Source organism: Pinus tabuliformis, chromosome J (assembly GCF_031772625.1).
Source record: "Pinus tabuliformis cultivar Carrire ecotype Pingquan chromosome J, CPIR1, whole genome shotgun sequence".
Lineage (NCBI taxonomy): Eukaryota > Viridiplantae > Streptophyta > Pinopsida > Pinales > Pinaceae > Pinus > Pinus tabuliformis.
In genome coordinates, this window is record NC_142295.1 from 398,891,778 (window position 1) to 398,912,245 (window position 20,468).

A 20,468-nucleotide genomic window follows, 5' to 3' on the forward strand; every position below is an offset into this window, starting at 1 on the left:
AAGGAGCAGATGCAACATTATGGCATCATAGGCTCAGACACATGAGTGAGAAGGGGATGAAGATCCTTCACTCAAGGAATTTGTTGCCGGGTTTGAAGAATGTTGATTTGGACTTTTGTGAGAATTGCATTTATGGAAAACAGAAGAGAGTCAGATTTCTCAGAGTTGGGAAAGAAAAGAAGAGCGAAAAATTAGAGCTTGTGCATACAGATGTATGGGGACTTGCTCAGGTATCATCTCTCGGTGGCTCTCGTTATTATGTTACTTTTATTGATGATGCAACTAGAAAAACTTGGATTTATTGTATTAAGAATAAATCTGATGTATTTGATACTTTCAAGAAATGGAAAGCTTTGGTTGAGATTGAGACAGGAAAGAAATTGAAGTGTCTCAGATCAGACAATGGAGGTGAATATTACAACAACAAATTTGATAGGTACTTTTCAGAGCATGGAATTCACAAAGAGAAGACAGTTCCAAGAACACCACAAGAAAATGGTGAGTCAAAAAGGATGAACAGAACAATCATGGAGCGTGCAAGGTGCATGAGATTGCATGCAAGATTGCCTTTACAATTTTGGGCAGATGTTGTAGATACTGTTGTTTATCTAATAAACAGAGGGCCTTCAAGTTCCTTGGATGGTGGTGTTCCAGAGGAAGCATGGACAGGTAAAAAGTTAAACTACTCTATTTTAAAGCCTTTTGGTTGTGAGGCCTTTGTCCATATTAATAAAGAAAATAGAACAAAGCTTGAGGCAAAATCAAAGAAATGTACCTTTATTGGATATGGTGTTAATGATTTTGGTTATCGCTTATATGATTATGAAAATCACAAAATCATTAGGAGCAGAGATGTAATATTCAATGAAAAGGTCTTGTATAAGAATCAGTTGCAGGAAATGAAACAGGAAAAAGAAAACAAGGAATACACAATTCTTGATGAGATCACTGTAAAAGTAAAGGTACCTGAAAATAATAATAATCAACAACCACAACAACAGCAACCACCACAACAGTAACAGGCACCCCAAACACCTGAAAGTGGTGTTAGAAGATCTACCAGGATAAGTAGACCCCCTAAACGATACTCTCCTTCATTATATCATTTACTGTTGACTGATTCTGGTGAACCCGAATGTTATGAAAAAGCAATGCAGGTTGAAAGCAGGAAGAAGTGGGAGCTAGCCATGGAAGAAGAGATGGACTCCTTAATGCATAACCAGACTTGGGACTTAGTCAGGTTTCGTGCAGGAAAAAATACATTGAAGAATAAATGGGTTTACAGGCTGAAGGAAGAAGATGGAGGAAAACAGAGGTACAAAGCTAGACTTGTGGTGAAGGGGTTTGCATAGAAGAAAGGTATTGATTTTGATGAAATATTTTCTCCTGTTGTTAAAATGACTTCAATCAGAACTATTCTAAGTCTAGTAGCAGCTGAAGATTTGCATCTTGAGCAGTTAGATGTAAAGATAGCCTTTCTCCATGGAGATTTGGAGGAAGAGATATATATGCAGTAGCCACAAGGATATGAGGTAAAAGGGAAGGAGAAACCAGTGTGCAGGTTGAAGAAGAGCTTGTATGGCTTAAAACAGGCTCCAAGGCAGTGGCATCTAATATTTGACAAGTTTATGTTTGGACAAGGTTATACTAGATGTTACTCTGATCATTGTGTTTATCTGAAAAATCAAAATTATGGCAACTATATTATATTGTTATTGTATGTAGATGACATGCTTGTTGTAGGGTCTAACATGCAGGAAATAAATGTGCTCAAAAGAAAATTGGCAAATTCATTTGCAATGAAGGATTTGGGAGCTGCAAAACAAATCCTAGGTATGAGAATAACTAGAGATAGGAAAAATCGCAAATTAACATTGTCTCGGAATGAGTACATACAAAAGGTGTTGAAAATATTTAATATGCACAATGAAAAACCAGTTAGTACACCTTTTGCTAGCCATTTCAAACTTAGTAAGGAAATGTGCCCAAAGACCCAAGAAGACATGGATTATATGTCTAAAGTTCCATATGCATCAGTAGTTGGAAGCTTAATGTATGCAATGGTCTGCACAAGGCCTGATATTGCACATGCAGTGGGAGTTGTAAGAAGGTACATGAAAAATCCAGGAAAGGAACATTGGATGGCAGTGAAATGGTTTCTCAGATATTTGAAAGGTACCACAAATCAAGCATTATGCTTTGGTGGTTCAAACATTTCTCTACAGGGATATGTTGTTGCAAATATGGCAGGTGACAGAGATAATAGGAGGAGCACTACAGGATATGTATTTACTGTAGGTGGAACAGTTGTCAGTTGGGTTTCAAAAATCCAAAGTGTTGTTGCACTTTCAACAACAGAAGCAAAGTATGTTGCTGCTACAGAGGCTAGTAAAGAAATGATTTGGTTACAAAGGTTTATGGGTGAATTGGGTAAGGAGCATGATATGGGCATGTTATACAGTGATAGCCAAAGTGCCTTTCATCTTGCAAAGAACTCAGCATTTCGTTCCAGGACTAAACACATACAGCTCAAGTACCATTTCATACAATCAGTGTTGGAAGATGGAAGTTGAAGCTGGAAAAGATACACACTAGCCAGAATCCTGCAGATATGCTAACAAAAGTTGTAACTAGGGAGAAACTCAGAATATGCTCAGTTTCAATTGGTCGTCAAGTCTGATGAAGAAGATGAGAAATAGCCAGGTCCAAGGAGGAGTCATTTTCCAGCAAATGAAGTAGCGGTGGAGTTGCTATAATCAGTCTCCAAGTGGGAGATTGTTGGGTGTGAAGCCTGATTATCTTCTGTATTCAAAGGTATCGCCGCATTGGACCCCAGTTCAAAATGGGTCGGCAACACCGCCCGTAAAATATTCGCTGCAGGGGGGGTCCGGGGGGGGGGGGCTGGCTGTGACCTTTGGGGAGCCCCACCCCCCTGGCGGGGGGTTTCGGGGGTAGTGCCCCCGAAGCTAAGAATAGATGTAAAATTTCCTTGTAAAAGTATAGTAATTTCTATTCAATCTGGGTCGTTCATTACGCGGAGATCTGACAATAGAAGTTATGTTTAATTTAGGGTTTTTTTCCCTAGAAGGCAACCCCTCACTATATATGAGGGAATTGTATTGCGTCTATGTAGATTTGTATTCTGAGTGAGAAAGAGAGAGGAGATTGAGAGCGAAGAGGGTGTTACAGTGGATCTGTTGTAGGTTGTATTTCTTTAGTTTGCTGGATAATAGAAAGGAAGCACTGGCTATTCGGGGGTGGACGTAGCCCAAACTGGGTGAACCACGTATATCTGTGTCTCTTTGGTTTTATGTGTTTTCTATGTTTATATTTATGCAATATTCTATGTGTTCCATTGCTCTGTAATATATAATTTTCTAACAAGTTTGATTTGGAGCATGCTAGGGAAACCTTCATGGAAGCGAAGAAGAGCTTCGTTGATGCCTCCACTTTAGGAAGTAAAGGAAAACCAGAGTTGGAAATGGACCCATCGATGCTCACAATGTTCCTAGAAACATGCATGAAGTTGTTGCGCGACAACAAGGATGTAAAGGGGATGCAGGAACTCATAAATAGATGCCCTGGGACTGTGCTAGGAGAACCATGCATAGTCTAGAAGCTCGGAAAGCACACGACGTGAACAGGAAGGGAGATGAGATTGACCGCGCAAATTGGGGAATATGAGATGGACCAAGAGATTTTAGATCTAGGATCGGACACGAACGTCCTACCGAAGCAAACATGGGAGGGCATGGGAAGGCCTATGCTGTAATGGTCTCCTATCCAACTGCGAATGGCGAACTAGCAAAAGATCCTACCTATGGGGAGATTGCAGGGAATCACAGTAGATATCGAAGGAGAAAACGTGCTAGCAGATTTTGAAGTGATAGAGATTGTTGATGATAGCAACCCCTAACCCACACTATTAGGAATACATTGGGCCACTATGATGAATGGGGTGATAAATTTGAAGAAGCACAAGATGATTTTTGAGAAAAAGTATCTGCGCGTAGTTGTACCTTTGGACCCTGCAGAAGGATCGCCCTACATGGAGCTGGTGCGCAACTACGATAGCAACGACGACTTGGACTGCATCTACAAGATAACTGTGTGAGAGAAAGACTGGGTGAATCCAACCGCGGATGGACGAATCTCTTGGGAACGCGAAAGCTCCTGCACATTAGATTTGGACGAGGAAATAGAAAGATGGCAGAACTGGTTACATGGGGTAACCACACTAAACTGTAACATGATGATGATATCGTTACATTGTGTATCAATGGAGGTAAGGGATCTGCCTACGTATGATGGGTTAAGTGAGGTAGATGACTTCCTGAACAGATTTGAAAGTGAGGTGCCAGAACAGCAACGTCTCAAAGCTTTGAAATGGGTACTATGCGCTACACCCACAAGGTGGTGAGGTACGCACCAAGTGGCTTTGAGGACTAGCGCAAATGCAGGAGGATGATGTACATATGGTTTGGGAAGCCTCATATGCAATTAACAGACAAGATTGTCAAACGAGATGGTCTGCGTGCCCATGGTACGAAACTTGTGTGGATGCACTCAGTCTTCGCATTAGGAGACATAGTTAGTAAGCAGGTGCGGGCGAGGCAATGGCACGAATGACCCCTCAAGTTGGAACCATGGAGTATGGAAAGACAAAGTGCACAAAAGGTTATCCATGCAAAATCCTTTAACAAAGTATGCAAAGCACTGAACAAGGTCCACAATGTGCAGTGGATTAACTGGGACTTGTGCGTACCAGCGGTTCTATGGGCTTATAGGACCACATGTAAAAAACTGACGGCGTAGGCAACTCTGAGGTTGGAGTATGGCACAAACACTGTAATCCCTATAGAACACAAAATGCCTAGTCCGCACATGGCAGCACCAGTAGATACGATAGTTCACGGAACCTTGGAAGAAGGGATCGCACAACCAAATGAAGCAGAATGCTTGGGACCTAAGAAAGAAATCCAACAAGGCAATTTTAAGCTCCAAGAACTTGGGAAAGAAAGGGTGCGATTAAGGGATAAAAGCACTCTGGTAGAAGCAGAAGTCAAGAAGTTGGAGGATGAGATAAAGGAAGATTTTCTTGATAAGAAGACCAGGGTGATAAAATAGGGTGCGCATGATCATGCTAACAAGTTTGAGGACTATCACCGCGAATTGATCAGTATAATGCCTTAGCTTGGACTGCATATTACTAAGTGAATCAACCAGGGTGGCACGCTGCAGATAATAAAGTGTGCGACACTACCAATAACGATAAAAGGTGGGTATTTTCCAAGAAGAGTGATGGATGACTGGAGGAAATCATATACAGGTGGTGCGGCCACCTGACTTGTTGGGTGTGGAGCTTGACTATCTTCTGTATTCAAAGGTATCGCCGCATTGGACCCCAGTTCAAAATCAGGTGGCAACGCCGCCCGTAAAATATTCACTGCAAGGGGGTCCAGGGGGGGGCGGCTGCGACCTTTTGGGAGCCCCCCCTGGCATGGGGATCGGGGGCAGCGCCCCCCAAGCTAAGAATATTGTAAAATGTTGTAATTTTGTAGTCAATCTGGGCCGTTCATTAGGCAGAGATCTGACAATAGAAGTTATGTTTAATTTAGTTTTTTTTTCCCTAGAAGGCAACCCCTCGCTATATATGAGGGAATTGTATTGCGTCTATGTAGATCTGTATTCTAAGTGAGGAAGAGAGAGGAGATTGAGAGTGAAGAGGGAGTTACAGCGGATTTGCTGTAGGTTGTATCTCTTTAGTTTGCTGGATAGTATAAAAGAAGGACTGGTTGTTTCTACGTGGACGTAGCCCAAACTGGGTGAACCACGTATATCTGTGTCTCTCTTGTTTTATGCGTTTTCTGTGTTTATATTTCTGCAATATTTTATGTGTTCCATTTATTTGTAATATATAATTTCCTAACATGACTAGTCGAGGGAAGTACAGTCTTAGTGCTCTAGGCAGTTTAAAGGAGGCATGGGACTATAAACTATTCTGCCCAGGAGCTGCGCGATGTTGGAGCTACACACATGAGTAAAGTGTCACAAGGTCCGCGACCGCGCAAGGGGGCTATGCTGCCGTGCAGGTTGGCCGAAAAGTGACTGTTGGAGTCACTATTCATGATGTGATGCTCGACTTGAGACCAAATGGAGCAAGTGGCAAGCATTAAAGACATGATTTATGGGCAAGATTTGGGAAAATCTTCCGCCAAGGGAGCATTAATGAACCAGATTTGGGGGCAAGAGTCGAATTCAAATTCAAAAGGCGCTATAAATTACAAAGGGCTGCCTAGCAAACAACACTTGGTCATTTGTGAATTGAGATATTGTATACCCCGCTTAGCCTGAGCAGGGCCTTGTTTGACCTGTGCAGAGTGTTGATTGAGCCCCTGATTATGTGAGTGATAGATTTCTAGTTAGACACAATGGCAGCATCTGAGGAAGTTATGGAAATTGTAAAAATGACCGCTGAAGAGGCCACGCAGGCCCTGACTATGGGGGATGCCCCTGAAGGCGCCGGGATTGTGGCTGAAATCCATAAATCACCACGCACACTAAGGCTGAAGAAAGACAAACAGTCGATGGTTCTCGTACGTGTGTCCTTGCGAAACCCGCTGCGCACCAGGCTAACAATGGAGGAGAAAGGGAAAGTCGTTAACATAGAAACCGACGAGGAGGAGGAAGACCTGGAGGACCTTATCATCGAAGAAGATGAGGATGAAGGCATGGAGGAAGAAACTGAGCCTGCACACCCTCCAACAAAGTTGCCCGCCTATATCCCCCCACGGAAGGGGAAGGCTAAAGTGCCCAAGGATCTTGACAAGAGAAAGAGTTCTCTCGAGACCCTGCTCCTTCGAGACGACATCATTTTTTAGGGCACGCACCTGGGATGGGTGCCTAGCTTTAAATTTGAAGATTGGGATCTCGCTGACCATGAGAAGTTACCTCACCTAGAGACCACGTAGCTCATGAAGCCTAAGCAGAACATTGCGGTGGGGGTTACCAAATTAGAGCCATGAAAGTGGTTGCGTGGAGTGGAAAAGGCAGGGCTACTAAACTTGATCTAGGTGTCGCATTTCCACCGCGCCCTAATAACAATTTTCATCATCAGGCAGTTGCTCTGCCTAGTGCATGGTGGGTGTTTGTGGCTAGAGGAGCCCATCCCCGTCACGAACCACTTGATTCACCGCATTACCTGGGTTGCATGCAAAGGAGAGGACCCCATAGATATCTCAGAGGGGAAAAGTAGTGACTTGGCCATCGCAGAGGCCATGAAGAAGAAATATAAAGTGGAGAAAAAGAATAGGGGCTACGCCATATCTAGCATCAACAACAAAGCAGTGAGAATGGTGACCCAAATATTGGCAAGTAAGGTTATGCGCAAGTGCCACACGGATGAGGTACCTGCGTTTGTGGTAGCACTTGCTGAGCAGTGTACAGAGGGGGTCTATTTTAACTGGTCCAAGTTCCTCTGCAAGGAGTTCCTGGAAAATTGTCGCGAGACTCAGGAACAAGGCAAAATGTTCCACTATGCATGGCTTCTTCTGTCTATAGTGCTCATGGCAAGGGAGTTGCTAGAGGACAATCAGTTCCCCACAATTGACAGGGATCTGCCAGAGGCCGCGAAGTATGCTTCGCTCTAGGCCATGAAGGACGCAAACAGGATCCGTGACAACAAGATATTTTGGGTGTTCATGGAAATGAACCTCAGGATGGGGATTAACCGTAAGCCATGGTTATCACCCAATATCTACAATAGCTTGCAAATTTTTGCAGATTTTAAAGCGGACCTCCACAGCATATACATCAGGGCGTGCAAGGACCCAGCTAAGAAATGGAGCGAGCTACCCTTTGTAGCCACGAATGATGTAATTTTTGATGTACTGGAGACATGGATTCTGAAGTGGTGCATCCAAGACATCACAACAATGGAGAAGTCTACGGCACAAAAGAAGAAAGAGGAGGCCAAACTGTGCATGGCGTAGTTGGCAGAGAAGAGAAGGTAGGAGACAGTGGTAGCAAAAGTGCAGGAGTTGTGGGATGCTGCACTGACAACACCAAAACAGAAAAAGGCCACAGCAGCAGCACAGGATGTAGCCGAGAAGGCGCGCAAGGGCCAAAAGTTGCCTTCACATGGGCAAGAAGTAGAGGAAGAGGAGGGAGGCGCTGACCCACAAACCGCGGCAACACAACTGAAGTGCCAACACCCGAGCAAGCGGACAGGGCCGTGCAATAAGGTCAAGGCATCAAAGTTGTCTATTGACATGATCACCCTTATTAAAGGTGATCTGCACGACATCGGTGAGACAGTGCACGATGTCACCACCGAGGCCCTACATAATTTTTCACACGAGAACCAAATTGTGTTGGGGGCCCTCAAAGCATAGCTGCAGGAGTTGCAGGAGTGCACTCCTTAAGCTAGTACCCTTTCAACCAGCCTCGCAATAGGGACAACTGCAATAGAGCAAATGTTGCATGCTCGGACGAAAAATACAATAGTGCTGCCAGAAGGGGCACTGGTAATAAAAAATGAGGCCGATAGGCTACAATTAGCGCATTGAAGGGTATCAGGATCGACATGGCTGCACTCCCGCGGGATACATTATACGTTCTGCAAGATGGGATTACTGTAGAACTGCGGGGTAGGGAGACCCGCATGCTGCAAGTACTAAGCGAGCAAAAGATCAACATGGAGTAGTTGAGCTTGCAGCGCGACGAAGTGGTGTCGCAGAATTGGTAGCTAGTACAGGTACTAGAAGAAGCCTGTCAAAGCATTCCTGAGCTGGCCATCCCAATAGACACACTAGCAGAGGCGCGCATCCACAGGCTAGCAGTAGGGGTGCGCGAGGTGCAAGAAGAAATGACTAAGGTTCAACTAGAGTTGAACCTTCAAATCACAGAGCTATGGTTGAAGGCATAGCCATCCACCCCTCCAGAAGTAAGAGAATAGCACACCAACGCTATTACAGCAGGACTGGATGAGATCAGCAGTGCAGTGAGGGACTGCACCAAAATGTTCTCACAAATCTGCAAGAGGACCCCAACATACAACGCTTAGAGATAGAGGCGCATGAACTCCAGCAGCAATATGACAATGTCAAAGGATCTGCACAGAAGGTGGCCCTCACCCAAAGGCTCACGTGGATGCAACATGCCAAAGCACTGAAAGAACAAGTGGATGCAGAATGACACAAAGAAGCAGTCCTAAAGGCGCGCGTTCAGCCTTGGATCAATGAGGCCTTCACCATCACACCAATAATTGAAGGCAAGCTCACACAAATGTAGGGGACATAGGAACAGGTCCAGGGAAGAAGTTCTGACACCGTGGTCTTGGAACAACACGTACAAGAGATCCAGCAGGCAGCCGCTCAGTGTGCTGCCGACCTTGCAGCGGTTCGAACAGAGTTGGAGGGACTCCGCGCGAAGATATCTACGCTGACAGAGTGACTCGAGGGCGAGTCACGATGTTTGTGTTGGGGGCTATTGGGTATGGAATCCCCCCAAGGCATGTTTTGGGGCTTAAAGCCCAAGTTTTGTCCAAGTCCATTGTAAGACTCCGCGATTTGTGGGCATGGAGCACGAAGTCATAATAGAGTCACAGGGTTGTCCGCCCTTGGTCTTGTAATGTAATTTCGGCTTGAAAGATCCACCCATGGTCTGCAAACCATGGGATTGTATAAATAGAGCAAGGCTCTAAGTGTAGAAGAAAGAAAGAAAAGAAGGAAAAAGAATAGAAGCATGATGAGTCCAAGATATTGAATCGAAGTGTAAAGTGTGTCTTTGGGTCATAGAGTAGGAGAAGACTCTGCAACTGAGTGCGCATAAGCCTAGTAGTTTGCAGCTGAGTGTGCGGACCCCTGCAGCTAAGTGCGCAAGGCAGAACAAGTCTATAACCGTTGGAAGAATCAATAAAGAGAAGTTTACCATATTTCTATGTATCTATTCCTGTTTAATGTATTATTGGGTATAAATTGCAAGTGTGTTGTTTATTTGCTGCACGAACTTATATGTGTGTGCTGTATAAATAAATATAACACAAGGCTTCTATTTACGTGAAGATAACTAAATGGTGTAGGAAGATAGGTAAGATCTCAGGTGTGACTTAGGGAAATAGTGTAGAGCATTGCTCCAGCAGTGTGGAAGCCCCACATCTCCTACGGTTGCGCAAAGGCCCGGGAAGTACGCGAAGCAACCTGCTGATGAGCCCCAATTTTTGGTACAATTTGGGCTCATTTGGCCTACTTGCTCTGCTCAAACCATTCATTTTTTATTGCTTATGCATTCATTTCTTAGTTTATTCATGTTGTTTGTAGGAAGAAGGGTAGACATTCTATCTACGTGACTAATGCATGATGATTTCAGGTTTTGGCATTAAAAGGGAGCAAAGACTATGAAATAGGAGACAAAGAGACAATGAGGTGGCACTGCTGGTTTGTAGGAGAGGATGTCCACGGTCTTGGGGACCTTCCTCGTGATTCCCACCATAGCTCCGAGCTCCAATCCATCTCCCCACTGAGCTTAGAAGCAGCCAGCTGTTCTACAGGAACAACAGTTATAACTGTTCTACAGGAACAGTAGTTATGATTGTCCTACAGGATCAGCAGTTAAACTTCAGTTGGACAGCCGAGCTCCTAAAATCAAGGACACCTGTTGGATGATCGTTTTTGCATAAATACTGAGGCCGTAGCCTTGGATAGAAGCTTTTTGAACCTTGGCATTACTTTTGTAATTGGGAAGTACGAGCTACAACTCGGTTTTTGTTCCTTTTGTAAGCCATTTTGGCATGTCATCAGACTTTCGTTTATGAATAAAGGCAGTCATATTTTGGTCTCATTCTGAGTTTCTAAGGGAGATATAGCTCTCAGGTTAGGGCCCAACCTGAGAGCAATAGATCTCCTCGGTGTTGTAATGTGTTTGCATTTCGTTCCAGCACTTTGAGTTTGTTTACTTTCACATGCAATTCGAATTTACAGTTTGTTAATTTAGTCTTTTTCATGAGCTTAGATAGGATTAGTTTATGGTGATTTGCTTTCAGTTGCTTAAGTTCGATAGGAGGATAGTTATAAATCATTGGAGCTCCAGCAAAAAGGTTGTAAAGGCTCACTGCCATCTCTCTTAGGGATTGGGGTGCAGTCCATAACCAACCACCAAAAAGAAACGCAGTTCTTCTCACTTCCATGCAAGCTGCAACATAGACATTTTCGTTGAAGATCCATCCATGCATTTTTGACATCGAACCATACTTCTACATTTCACTTCCACGCATAAGTTTCATTTCTTGTTTTCCATTTCTGTTCATAGGTTTCATGGCACAGTTATCATAGGTTAATGAATTTCTCGTTTTGGTGCATAAGTCATTTGTTTCATTTACGCTGCTCCTTATCACTCCACTTTCTTCTTCTTCATCTTGATCTCTCCTCAAGCCCTACTCAGCCTCTGACCAACTCATTTACCCTCCAACTCATCCATTATTCACTTAGCTCCATCTACTTACACTTTCGTTGATCCCATCCTTCCAATCATCAAACCTCTGCATGCACTCTTCCTCCATCTGATTTCTCTGCTCCTGAGCCATCACCAGCTCCATCTCCATCTCACCTATCCTTCCACACCACTCCAACACTTCACCATCTTCCAAAACCTCCATGGACAAACATCCTGTAGAATTGCACAGACTTCCTGTAGAAATCCCTGAGTTTCCTGTAGGATCCCCTGCAGACTTCCTGTAGAAACCTGCAAACTCGGTTGCTGAGCATCCGAACGTGGTAGGCTTCTGGGGACTGATGCTGGAGACCCTCTGGGACCTCCCTTAGCCATCCTAACCTTGCCCATGCTTTCCTTCCATTCCAATCGCTCCTGCACAACCAAACCCTAATCAAAAGCATCATCACAATAAATCCAACCACTTAATGAAAAAATACAAAAACATGTCTTTTCAGATGCAAGTAGCTTAGATGCATGTATTTCAGTTCACTGCAAGTAATGGCATTATTGGTAGTTGTTTCATTCACAGTTTTGCATAGTTAGGGTCTAGCTAGTCAAATTAGGGTTTCCTAGGGTTTCCATGCTTTATTGGTTTTCAGTTTCCTTCTGCAATTAGACTAGTCTCCTTTGAGTTAGCTTTCGTCCATCATTGATAAAGCTTCTTCTGTGAGCCTATAGAAGTTGGCTTGAGCCCTAGCGGACTTGTGCCAGCTGACCAAGTGACAGCTGCGACAAGAGCTAGTACTTGTGCATACAGCACCGTCGCTTCCAAGTTTGTACGAACTACCGGGTTGATAAAATTAAGAGACAGGAAGCTCCAGGAGTTGTAGCATTATTGCTACAATACTGGAGCCCACCATCTTTTTGGCGCCGTTGCCGGGGAAGCGTCAGAGTATTAGTAATTGTTGCTTTTCTTCTACTTCCTTACTCTTGCCTTCTGCTAAGTAGTTTACTTCATTTCCATTCTGCAAAAGTAGCATAGACATTTCTTGCTTTCATAGATTAGCATTTCCTGCTTTCCTAGATTAACATTTACTTTCTGCAAGCATAGACTAGCATTTCCATTCTTGCAATTTCCTTTGAGCAACGTAGATTAGTTCTTTCCTGCTTTCAGTTAATTTTGCATCGTTCATAGTTAGTTGTAGATCAATATGTCTCAGTTTTGCAGGTACCAAAAGAAAAGAAAAGCAAAAGCAATCAAAAAGAAAAAGAAAGTCTTTTCCATTTCATGCCTCGTAGGAACCGAGATAGATCAGGCAAATTCCTACCAAACACCCCCACCACATCACTGAGTCACCCTTCTCTCTTCTTTGGTGACAGTGACCCAGAAGAACCTATAGGTGAACAACCTGAGATATCCAAAGACCCTATAGTAGAAGAAGAGTTAGAGACCAATCCATCTGAAGCTATGGCTGACAATAGAAGAGAAGATGAGAGAATAGAAGGTGCCTTCCCCATCCGAGAGACCAATGGAGAGATGAAAATGAAAAAAATTAGCCCCTCCGCCTTACCTCACTTCCATGGGCTGACCACTGAAGATCCAGATACCTTCCTGTTTAAGTTTGTTGTCCTTTGTAGAACCTATGACTATACTGAAGATGAGCAAAAGTTGAAACTTTTCCCTTCCACTCTCAAGGATGCAGCACTACGCTGGTTCATGGGTTTACCTGGGAATAGTATCACCACTTGGGCTCAGATGCAACAAGCTTTCAACACCAAGTACCGGGATTACTGTAGGTCCAAGGAAACAAAGGGGGAAATCTTTCAGATGTCCATGGGAAATGATGAGTCCTTAGAGGATTATGAGGAGAGGTTCCAACTAAGCTATAAGCGGGCCAGGTGCACACTTGACCCTGAATCCCTCAAGTTGGTCCTGCTCCAAGGAGTCCCTGAAGACCTGTTAGATACCCTTCACATGTTAGCTGGGGGGGGAATTTACCAACTGCCTTATGAGGACATCAAGACAGTGTTTAGAAACCACTCCAGGGCAGCTCGGAAACGAGGTAGAGGAAACCACCTCTCAACTAGTGTCCCTTTCTCCAAACATGAACTCGCAAAACAATTAGAAGATCTTAAGAGTGAGGTGAGACAAACCATTGCCATGCAGCTTGACACATTCAGGATTCAACAAAAGAAAGAAGAGGCTGAGAGAGCCTTGGCTGTCTTCTGCCCTAGGTGCACAAGGAGGCACCCTAAGAATGAATGTCCATTGCATTCGGTCGAAGTGTGTTTCGTTTGTGAGGAGGACCATCCCACAAATCAGTGTCCAACCTTACCTGGGTTTAAAGCCATGTACCAAGGGACAGAAGCTCCCACAGAGCCTCTCTATTACCTCAACCAAAGGAGGCCACAGGGATCTAGACCTTATCAGCAGGGGATGCAAGGGGCATCTCAAGCTTATTACAGCCCCAACCAATCGACTCCTATGCCTTCCTGGGGTCCCCCTGCTCATCCTTCATGGTCCATGCCTCCTCCATGGTCCTATCCACCTCAGTACCCCACTCAACCTACTTCTCATTCATATCACTCACATGCCCAGCCGCAGCCTCAATGGAATGCGCCTCAGTCGGGGTGGAGGCCCCAATACAACACTCCTCCTGCCATCTTGCCTCCACCACCAGTTCAACCTCAGCCATTGCCTCCTGCTCCTCCAAGGCAGCCTCAAATGCCTGCTCAACCGAACCCGAACCCCAACAATAGACAGGCCCAGCAGGTATACACTGGGGAAACCTCATGCCCTACCTATGCTGTGGAGATCCAGGAGATCAATCTTCGATCTGGAAAGACTCTACCAAATCGCCAACCTCCTCCCCCAGAGGATGAGGAAGATAAACAGGAAAGTGAACCAAAGGCTATTCCACCCTTTCCTGAGAGACTAACAGCCACCACACAACCCAACCCAGAGGAGGAAGAGCTTTTGGGTGAGCTCAAGCAGTTGTGTGTAAAAATACCACTTCTCCAAGCCATCAAGGATGTGCCAATATACAACAAGATGGTTAAGGAGAAGTGTTTCAAACACCCAGGCAGACGGAAGAAAGATGCCTCAACTATCAATGTCATAGGACAACTGTCTGACCTTATGCTAGGACAAGTCATCTGCCCAAAGTACCTAGATCCTGGAAGTCCTGTAGTAGATGTTCACATCAATGGCACCATTATACCTCACACCTTGATTGATCTGGGGGCTGCCATTAATGTGATGACCAGGGATACCATGCTTAAGCTTAATCTTCAGGGTTCCTTGAGGAAGACCTCGACAGTGTTGCAATTAGTAGATCGCTCCACCGTGACGCCTGAAGGGATTGTGGAGGATGTCTTGGTCTCTATTGACTCTTGGGAATACCCTGCAGACTTCCTGGTTCTGCAACCAAAGGCCAAACTTACTGGATATCCTCTCATTTTGGGAAGGCCTTGGTTAGCTACTGCAAATGCTTACATAATTTGTCGTGCAGGAAACATGACCATCAAAAATGGTCCCATGTCCAAGCAGCTAGTCCTATACCCTCCTACCCAACCCTCCTTAGAGCATGACTTACCACTCTGGTTGGAAGAAGGAGAGGAAGATGAGGTGTACTCAGCACCTCTGTGCACCTTAGATACCACTAGAAAAGACCCCCCAGCCGAGGATGACTTGATCGAGGCCCTGATCCAGAATCCACCTTCCAGTGCACTACCCTTAGAGAAGTTGGTGGAGGATGCCCAAGCTAGCACCTTAGTGGATCTTTGTACAACCAACCCTGTTACTCCCAGAGTCAAGAATGTGGAGTTCGGCCCTGAGAAAGCATTGAAGATCAACTCCTCCCTATCTCCTTCACAGGAAAAGGAGCTGTGTAGTCTATTGGCCAACCACCTTGATGCTTTCGCTTGGAGCTATAAGGAAATGAAAGGAGTCCATTCTTCGGTCTGTACCCACCATATATACATCAAAGAGGATTGTAAACCGGTTAGGCAACCTCAGAGGAGAATGAATCTAGCCCTTAAGGACATTGTCAAGGAAGAATTGCAAAAACTGTTGGATGCCGGATTCATCTACCCCATCTCAGATAGTGAATGGGTGTCCCCTCTAGTGTTGGTTCCCAAGAAAAATGGGAAATGGAGAATCTGTGTGGACTACCGAGGACTGAAAAAAGCTACCAAGAAGGACCATTTCCCTCTACCTTTCATAGTTCAAGTGTTGGATGGACTGGCAGGAAAGAAGTTCTTCTCTTTCCTGGATGGGTTTAGCGGGTACAATCAAATCCAAATCAGCCCGGAAGACCAAGATAAGACCACCTTCACTTGTCCTTGGGGTACCTTTGCCTATCGAGTCCTTCCCTTTGGGCTATGCAATGCTCCTGCTACCTTTTAGAGAGCTGTCTTGAGCATATTCTCGGAGCTGGTCCATGATGCAGTAGAAATCTATATGGATGACTTTACTCCTTATGGGGCCAACTTCCAGGAAGCATTGTCCAACCTGGGAAAAGTCCTAACCAAATGCACCGAGATGAACTTGTCCCTTAGTCCTGAAAAATGTGAATTCCTAATGACTGAAGGGACCGTGCTAGGCCATACCATGTCTTGCCAAGGATTGCAGGTGGATCCTAACAAAATTGCTCTCATCAAGAGGGTTCCACCTCCTCAAAAGGTCAGGGATGTCCGGAGTTTCTTGGGATTAGCAGGATACTACTGGAGATTCATTAAAGATTTCAGCAAGCTAGCCTCGCCATTGTTTGGCCTGTTGGCAAAAGATGTGGAGTTTAATTGGACTGACGATTGTCAGAGGGCTTTAAATGAATTAAAGGACAAGTTGGTGTCAGCCCCAATCCTGAGAGGTCCAAACTGGGCCCTACCTTTCCACATCCACACTGATGCCTCGAACAAAGCCATAGGTGCAGCTTTAGGACAAGTTGAGCAGAGACTTCCATATGCCATTTACTTTGTTAGCAAAAACTTGTCCAAAGCTGAGCTGAATTACACTGTAACCGAGAAAGAATTCTTGGCTGTGGTCCATGCATTGAACAAGTTCCGACATTATATTACTGGTTACCAGACCTTTGTACATACTGACCATGCTGCTATTAGATATTTAATGAATAAACCAGATGTGAATGCTCGTATTATTAGATGGTTACTTTTATTGCAGCAGTTTGATTTAACCATTGTTGATAAACCAGGTAGAGAAAATGTTGTTGCTGACTTTTTATCTAGATTGGATTTGTCTGCAGATGAGGATGGAACAGTGGATGATCAGATGCCTGATGAACATCTGTTTGCTATTTCAGTACTCTCTCCATGGTTTGCTGATATAGAAAACTATCTTGTTTCAACACAGTTCCCTCCACACCTATCTTCCAGAGAGAAGAGCAGAATCATCAGAAAAAGTGCCTCATTCACTTGGATCGGGGGCAATCTGTTCAAGCTTGGCCCTGATCAGATCTTAAGGCGTTGTGTAAGGGAGGAGGAAGTCTTTGATATCCTCCTCACTTGTCATGATGGGCCTTGTGGAGGGCATTTTGCAGCAAAGAGAACTGCCTTCAAGATCCTGCAGGCAGGCTACTATTGGCCCACACTTCATCAAGATGTCAGAAGATATGTCAGTCAGTGTGACCAATGCCAAAGAATGGGGAAACTGACCCAAAGGGATGAGATGCCTCTCCAACCTCAAGTGACTCTTGAGCCATTTGAGAAGTGGGGCATGGACTTTGTGGGCCCAATCAACCCCTCTTCGAGGAAAAGGACTTACATCATTGTGTGTACTGACTATTTGACAAAGTGGGCCGAGACCAAAGCAATCAAAGAAACAACAGAAGAAAAGGTGGCCGAGTTCCTAAGAGAGAACATCTTCTATAAGTTTGGCTATCCAAGAGAGCTGGTCACCGATCAAGGGAGCCAGTTCACCTCCAACCTGGTTGAAGATCTCCTAGCTCATCACAAGATCAAGCATAGGACTTCCACCCCTTATCACCCTCAAGCAAATGGGCAGGTGGAAGTCACCAATAGAGCATTAGAGGGGATCTTGACTAAAGTGGTGAGCAGCAGCAGAAAGGACTGGGCAGATCGCCTGGTTGAAGCCACATGGGCTTACAACACCACTTGGAAGACCACCACCGACTTCACACCATATGAGCTGGTCTATGGGAAGAGAGCTTTGCTGTCCATTGAGTTTGAATACAACACCTTGAGGATGACAGCTCAGCTGGACCTATATCTCAGCCATGCACAACAAGAAAGGCTGCTGCAGCTGAATGGCCTGGATGAGCACCGAATGCAGGCCCTCATTCACTCAGAAGTGGTTCAACTTCAGAGAAAGGTGTGGCATGACCAACATCTCCATGACAAGCAATTTCAGCCGGGAGATTGGGCTTTGTTGTATGATTCCAGATACAAAGATTTCAAGGGGAAGCTGAGAACCAGATGGCTAGGACTATATACAGTGGAGAAATGCCATGACAATGGATCTGTCCTCATTCGAACCATTGATGAGGAAGACATTCCCATGCTTGTCAATGGGCATCGTTTGAAGATCTACAGGAGACCTCTCTCAAGACAAGAGTTCATCAAGACTATAGAGAAATCTGTATTGGTCATAGAGAAGGGTTCTGCCTCTGCCTCTGGCATACCCTGAAGAAAGAATATCTGAAAAAAAAAAATAAATAAATAAATAAATAAATAAAGATCCTTGGGTGAAAACCTCTCTGAGGTGCCCAAGGCAGGTAGTAGGGGTGAAAACCTCATTGAGGCGCCCCTATTGTCTTTCAAAAAAAAAAAAAAAAAGGTGAAAAAGATCCTTGAGTGAAAACCTCTCTGAGGCGCTCAGGGCAGATGGCACGGGTGAAAACCTCTTTGAGGCGCCCCTGTTATCTTTCAAAAAAAAAAAAAAAACAATAAACAAGATATGGTAAAATTGCATGCAGGTTGCATATGCTCTATGGAGAAGAGGAAGCCCTTCAACTCATAGCCAGGGGTCCTTATCATACTGTCAAGGAACCTCACCAGCACCTCCTCCAAGAGTACCCATGTTTTTTCAAGGTTTGTGCAATTTTATCAAGGTTTGAATCTTCTACAGGAAGATGTTGTCTTTCTACAGGAAGATGTAGTCTTTCTACAGGAAGGCGCGGTTTTTCTACAGGAAAGTACAGACTTTCTACAGGAAGGCCGAACTTTCTACAGGAAGCTCTGTGTTCTACAGGAAACTTCTTGTAGGAGTTTTGGACGGCCAGAATTCATCTGAAAAAGAGATTTCGCGACTATGGATTGGTTTGGATGCATGCAAGCCTCTGTTGGCACCCTTGCACATTGCTGTCACCTTGCTCCACCATCCTTGTCGACATGCGGCCAAGTTCCCTGCACCAACAAAGAAGATCGATGAGTTCTCGCGGGAAAAGCCATTTTCAAAGCTAAACAAATGCTGGATCTCATACCGCAGACATCAAAGAGCTCCGGGAACGTGATTGAAAGGCCAGAACCGCCATCGTGCAGCATGCACCCAAGGAGAAAGGACTGTTACGAGACCCCTCGCGGGGATCCTGTAACAGTTCAACCTGCTCGAGTGGATACCATTCACAGCACCGCCATCTGAAATGAAACGCGGGCGCATGCAAGCAAAACATCCACTCCATCGTCGGCAGCCTGTAACCACGAGCCTCCGGGTCTGTGTAAGTCGCATGCAGCGGGTAGATTCGCTCACCATCGTCCAGGAACTGAAAAATCGTGTGCAGCCACGCAGGTAAGTGTCTCAACCCTTCCTTCCATCAAATCGCATGAATCTTACTTTGAAATTGTTTGCATGGCGTAAAATTGAATGGTTGAGTGGCCGTATGGCCAGTCGACTGGCCACGTCGGCTAGTTAAAGTGTAATTGGATGTGTGGGTGGCGGCCACGACAAAGAGAATGAACTGCACGCACGTGAGAACACTCTCGTCAGAGCATGAGTTTAACAGGAAAAGGCGGCGGCAAATCTGTGGGAATGAATGCGGCAGCAAGTAAATACGCAGGCGAATGATGGATGATGTCGCCCAACGGTCCGGCGGGGACAGCTCATCCCCCGCGCCACGGATTGCGCCGATTCAAAATCTAATCGGCTAGATCATGCGCCTACATTTATAATCCAACACTTCAAACTCGGGTGGCTATTATGATCTCCTCTGCACTTTGATACGCCGAGCTGTTGGCTACCAGAACGCCGGTAAAGCACACCTCGAGCGCGGCCAACTACAGTCCTCCCCGAGAATTGCGCACGGCTTCTACAGGAACGCAGTTCTACAGGAACGCAGTTCTACAGGAGCGCAGTTCTACAGGAACGCAGTCTACAGGAACGCAGTCTACAGGAACACAGTCATCTACAGGAAAGCGGGTGCCTCACGAAAAAGGTGGCCAATTAAAGAGGTAACCCTGAACTCTTAATGTAGCTGGTTATTAGAAGTGGCAAGACCATCGTCCACAGTCGGGTCATAAAGATATTGGTGGAATTGTTGTTTGTTGTGCCTTTGCTACCGTTCTACAGGATGTTGGTATAAGTAGACTGTGTTGAAATTTTGTATGTGCATGCTCTGTCTTCATAGACCAAATCTCTTTTGCATCTGCCACCTTTAATTAAAACGACCGTGTTCATCATGCCGGGTGGGTTTATAAGACGGGAGCCCACTGATTCAACTAAACTAAGGAGAAACCCGGCAGTGGTAGAGCTCTTCACCAGAGCACAATGGATGCCTTTTTGTGATAAGCTGCAGGGTTACGATGATGAAGTGGCCGAAGAATTCTTGCAGGCTCTGAAGCCTAAACCTCGGACACTGGCCACGATAAACTTTAGAGGTCTAAGCCTCAAACTCACCCCAGAACATATCAGTCAGATCACAGAACTTCCTATGGGTCTGCCGTGGGATAAAGAGGAGAGAAAGCTGAGTCAGCAGGCAAAGAAGGAATTCTTCCCACCTGAGGAAGAATTCTCGGAGGACAAAAACGGGGTGCGAAGAACGAGCCTGTCACCACCTTGGAATGAA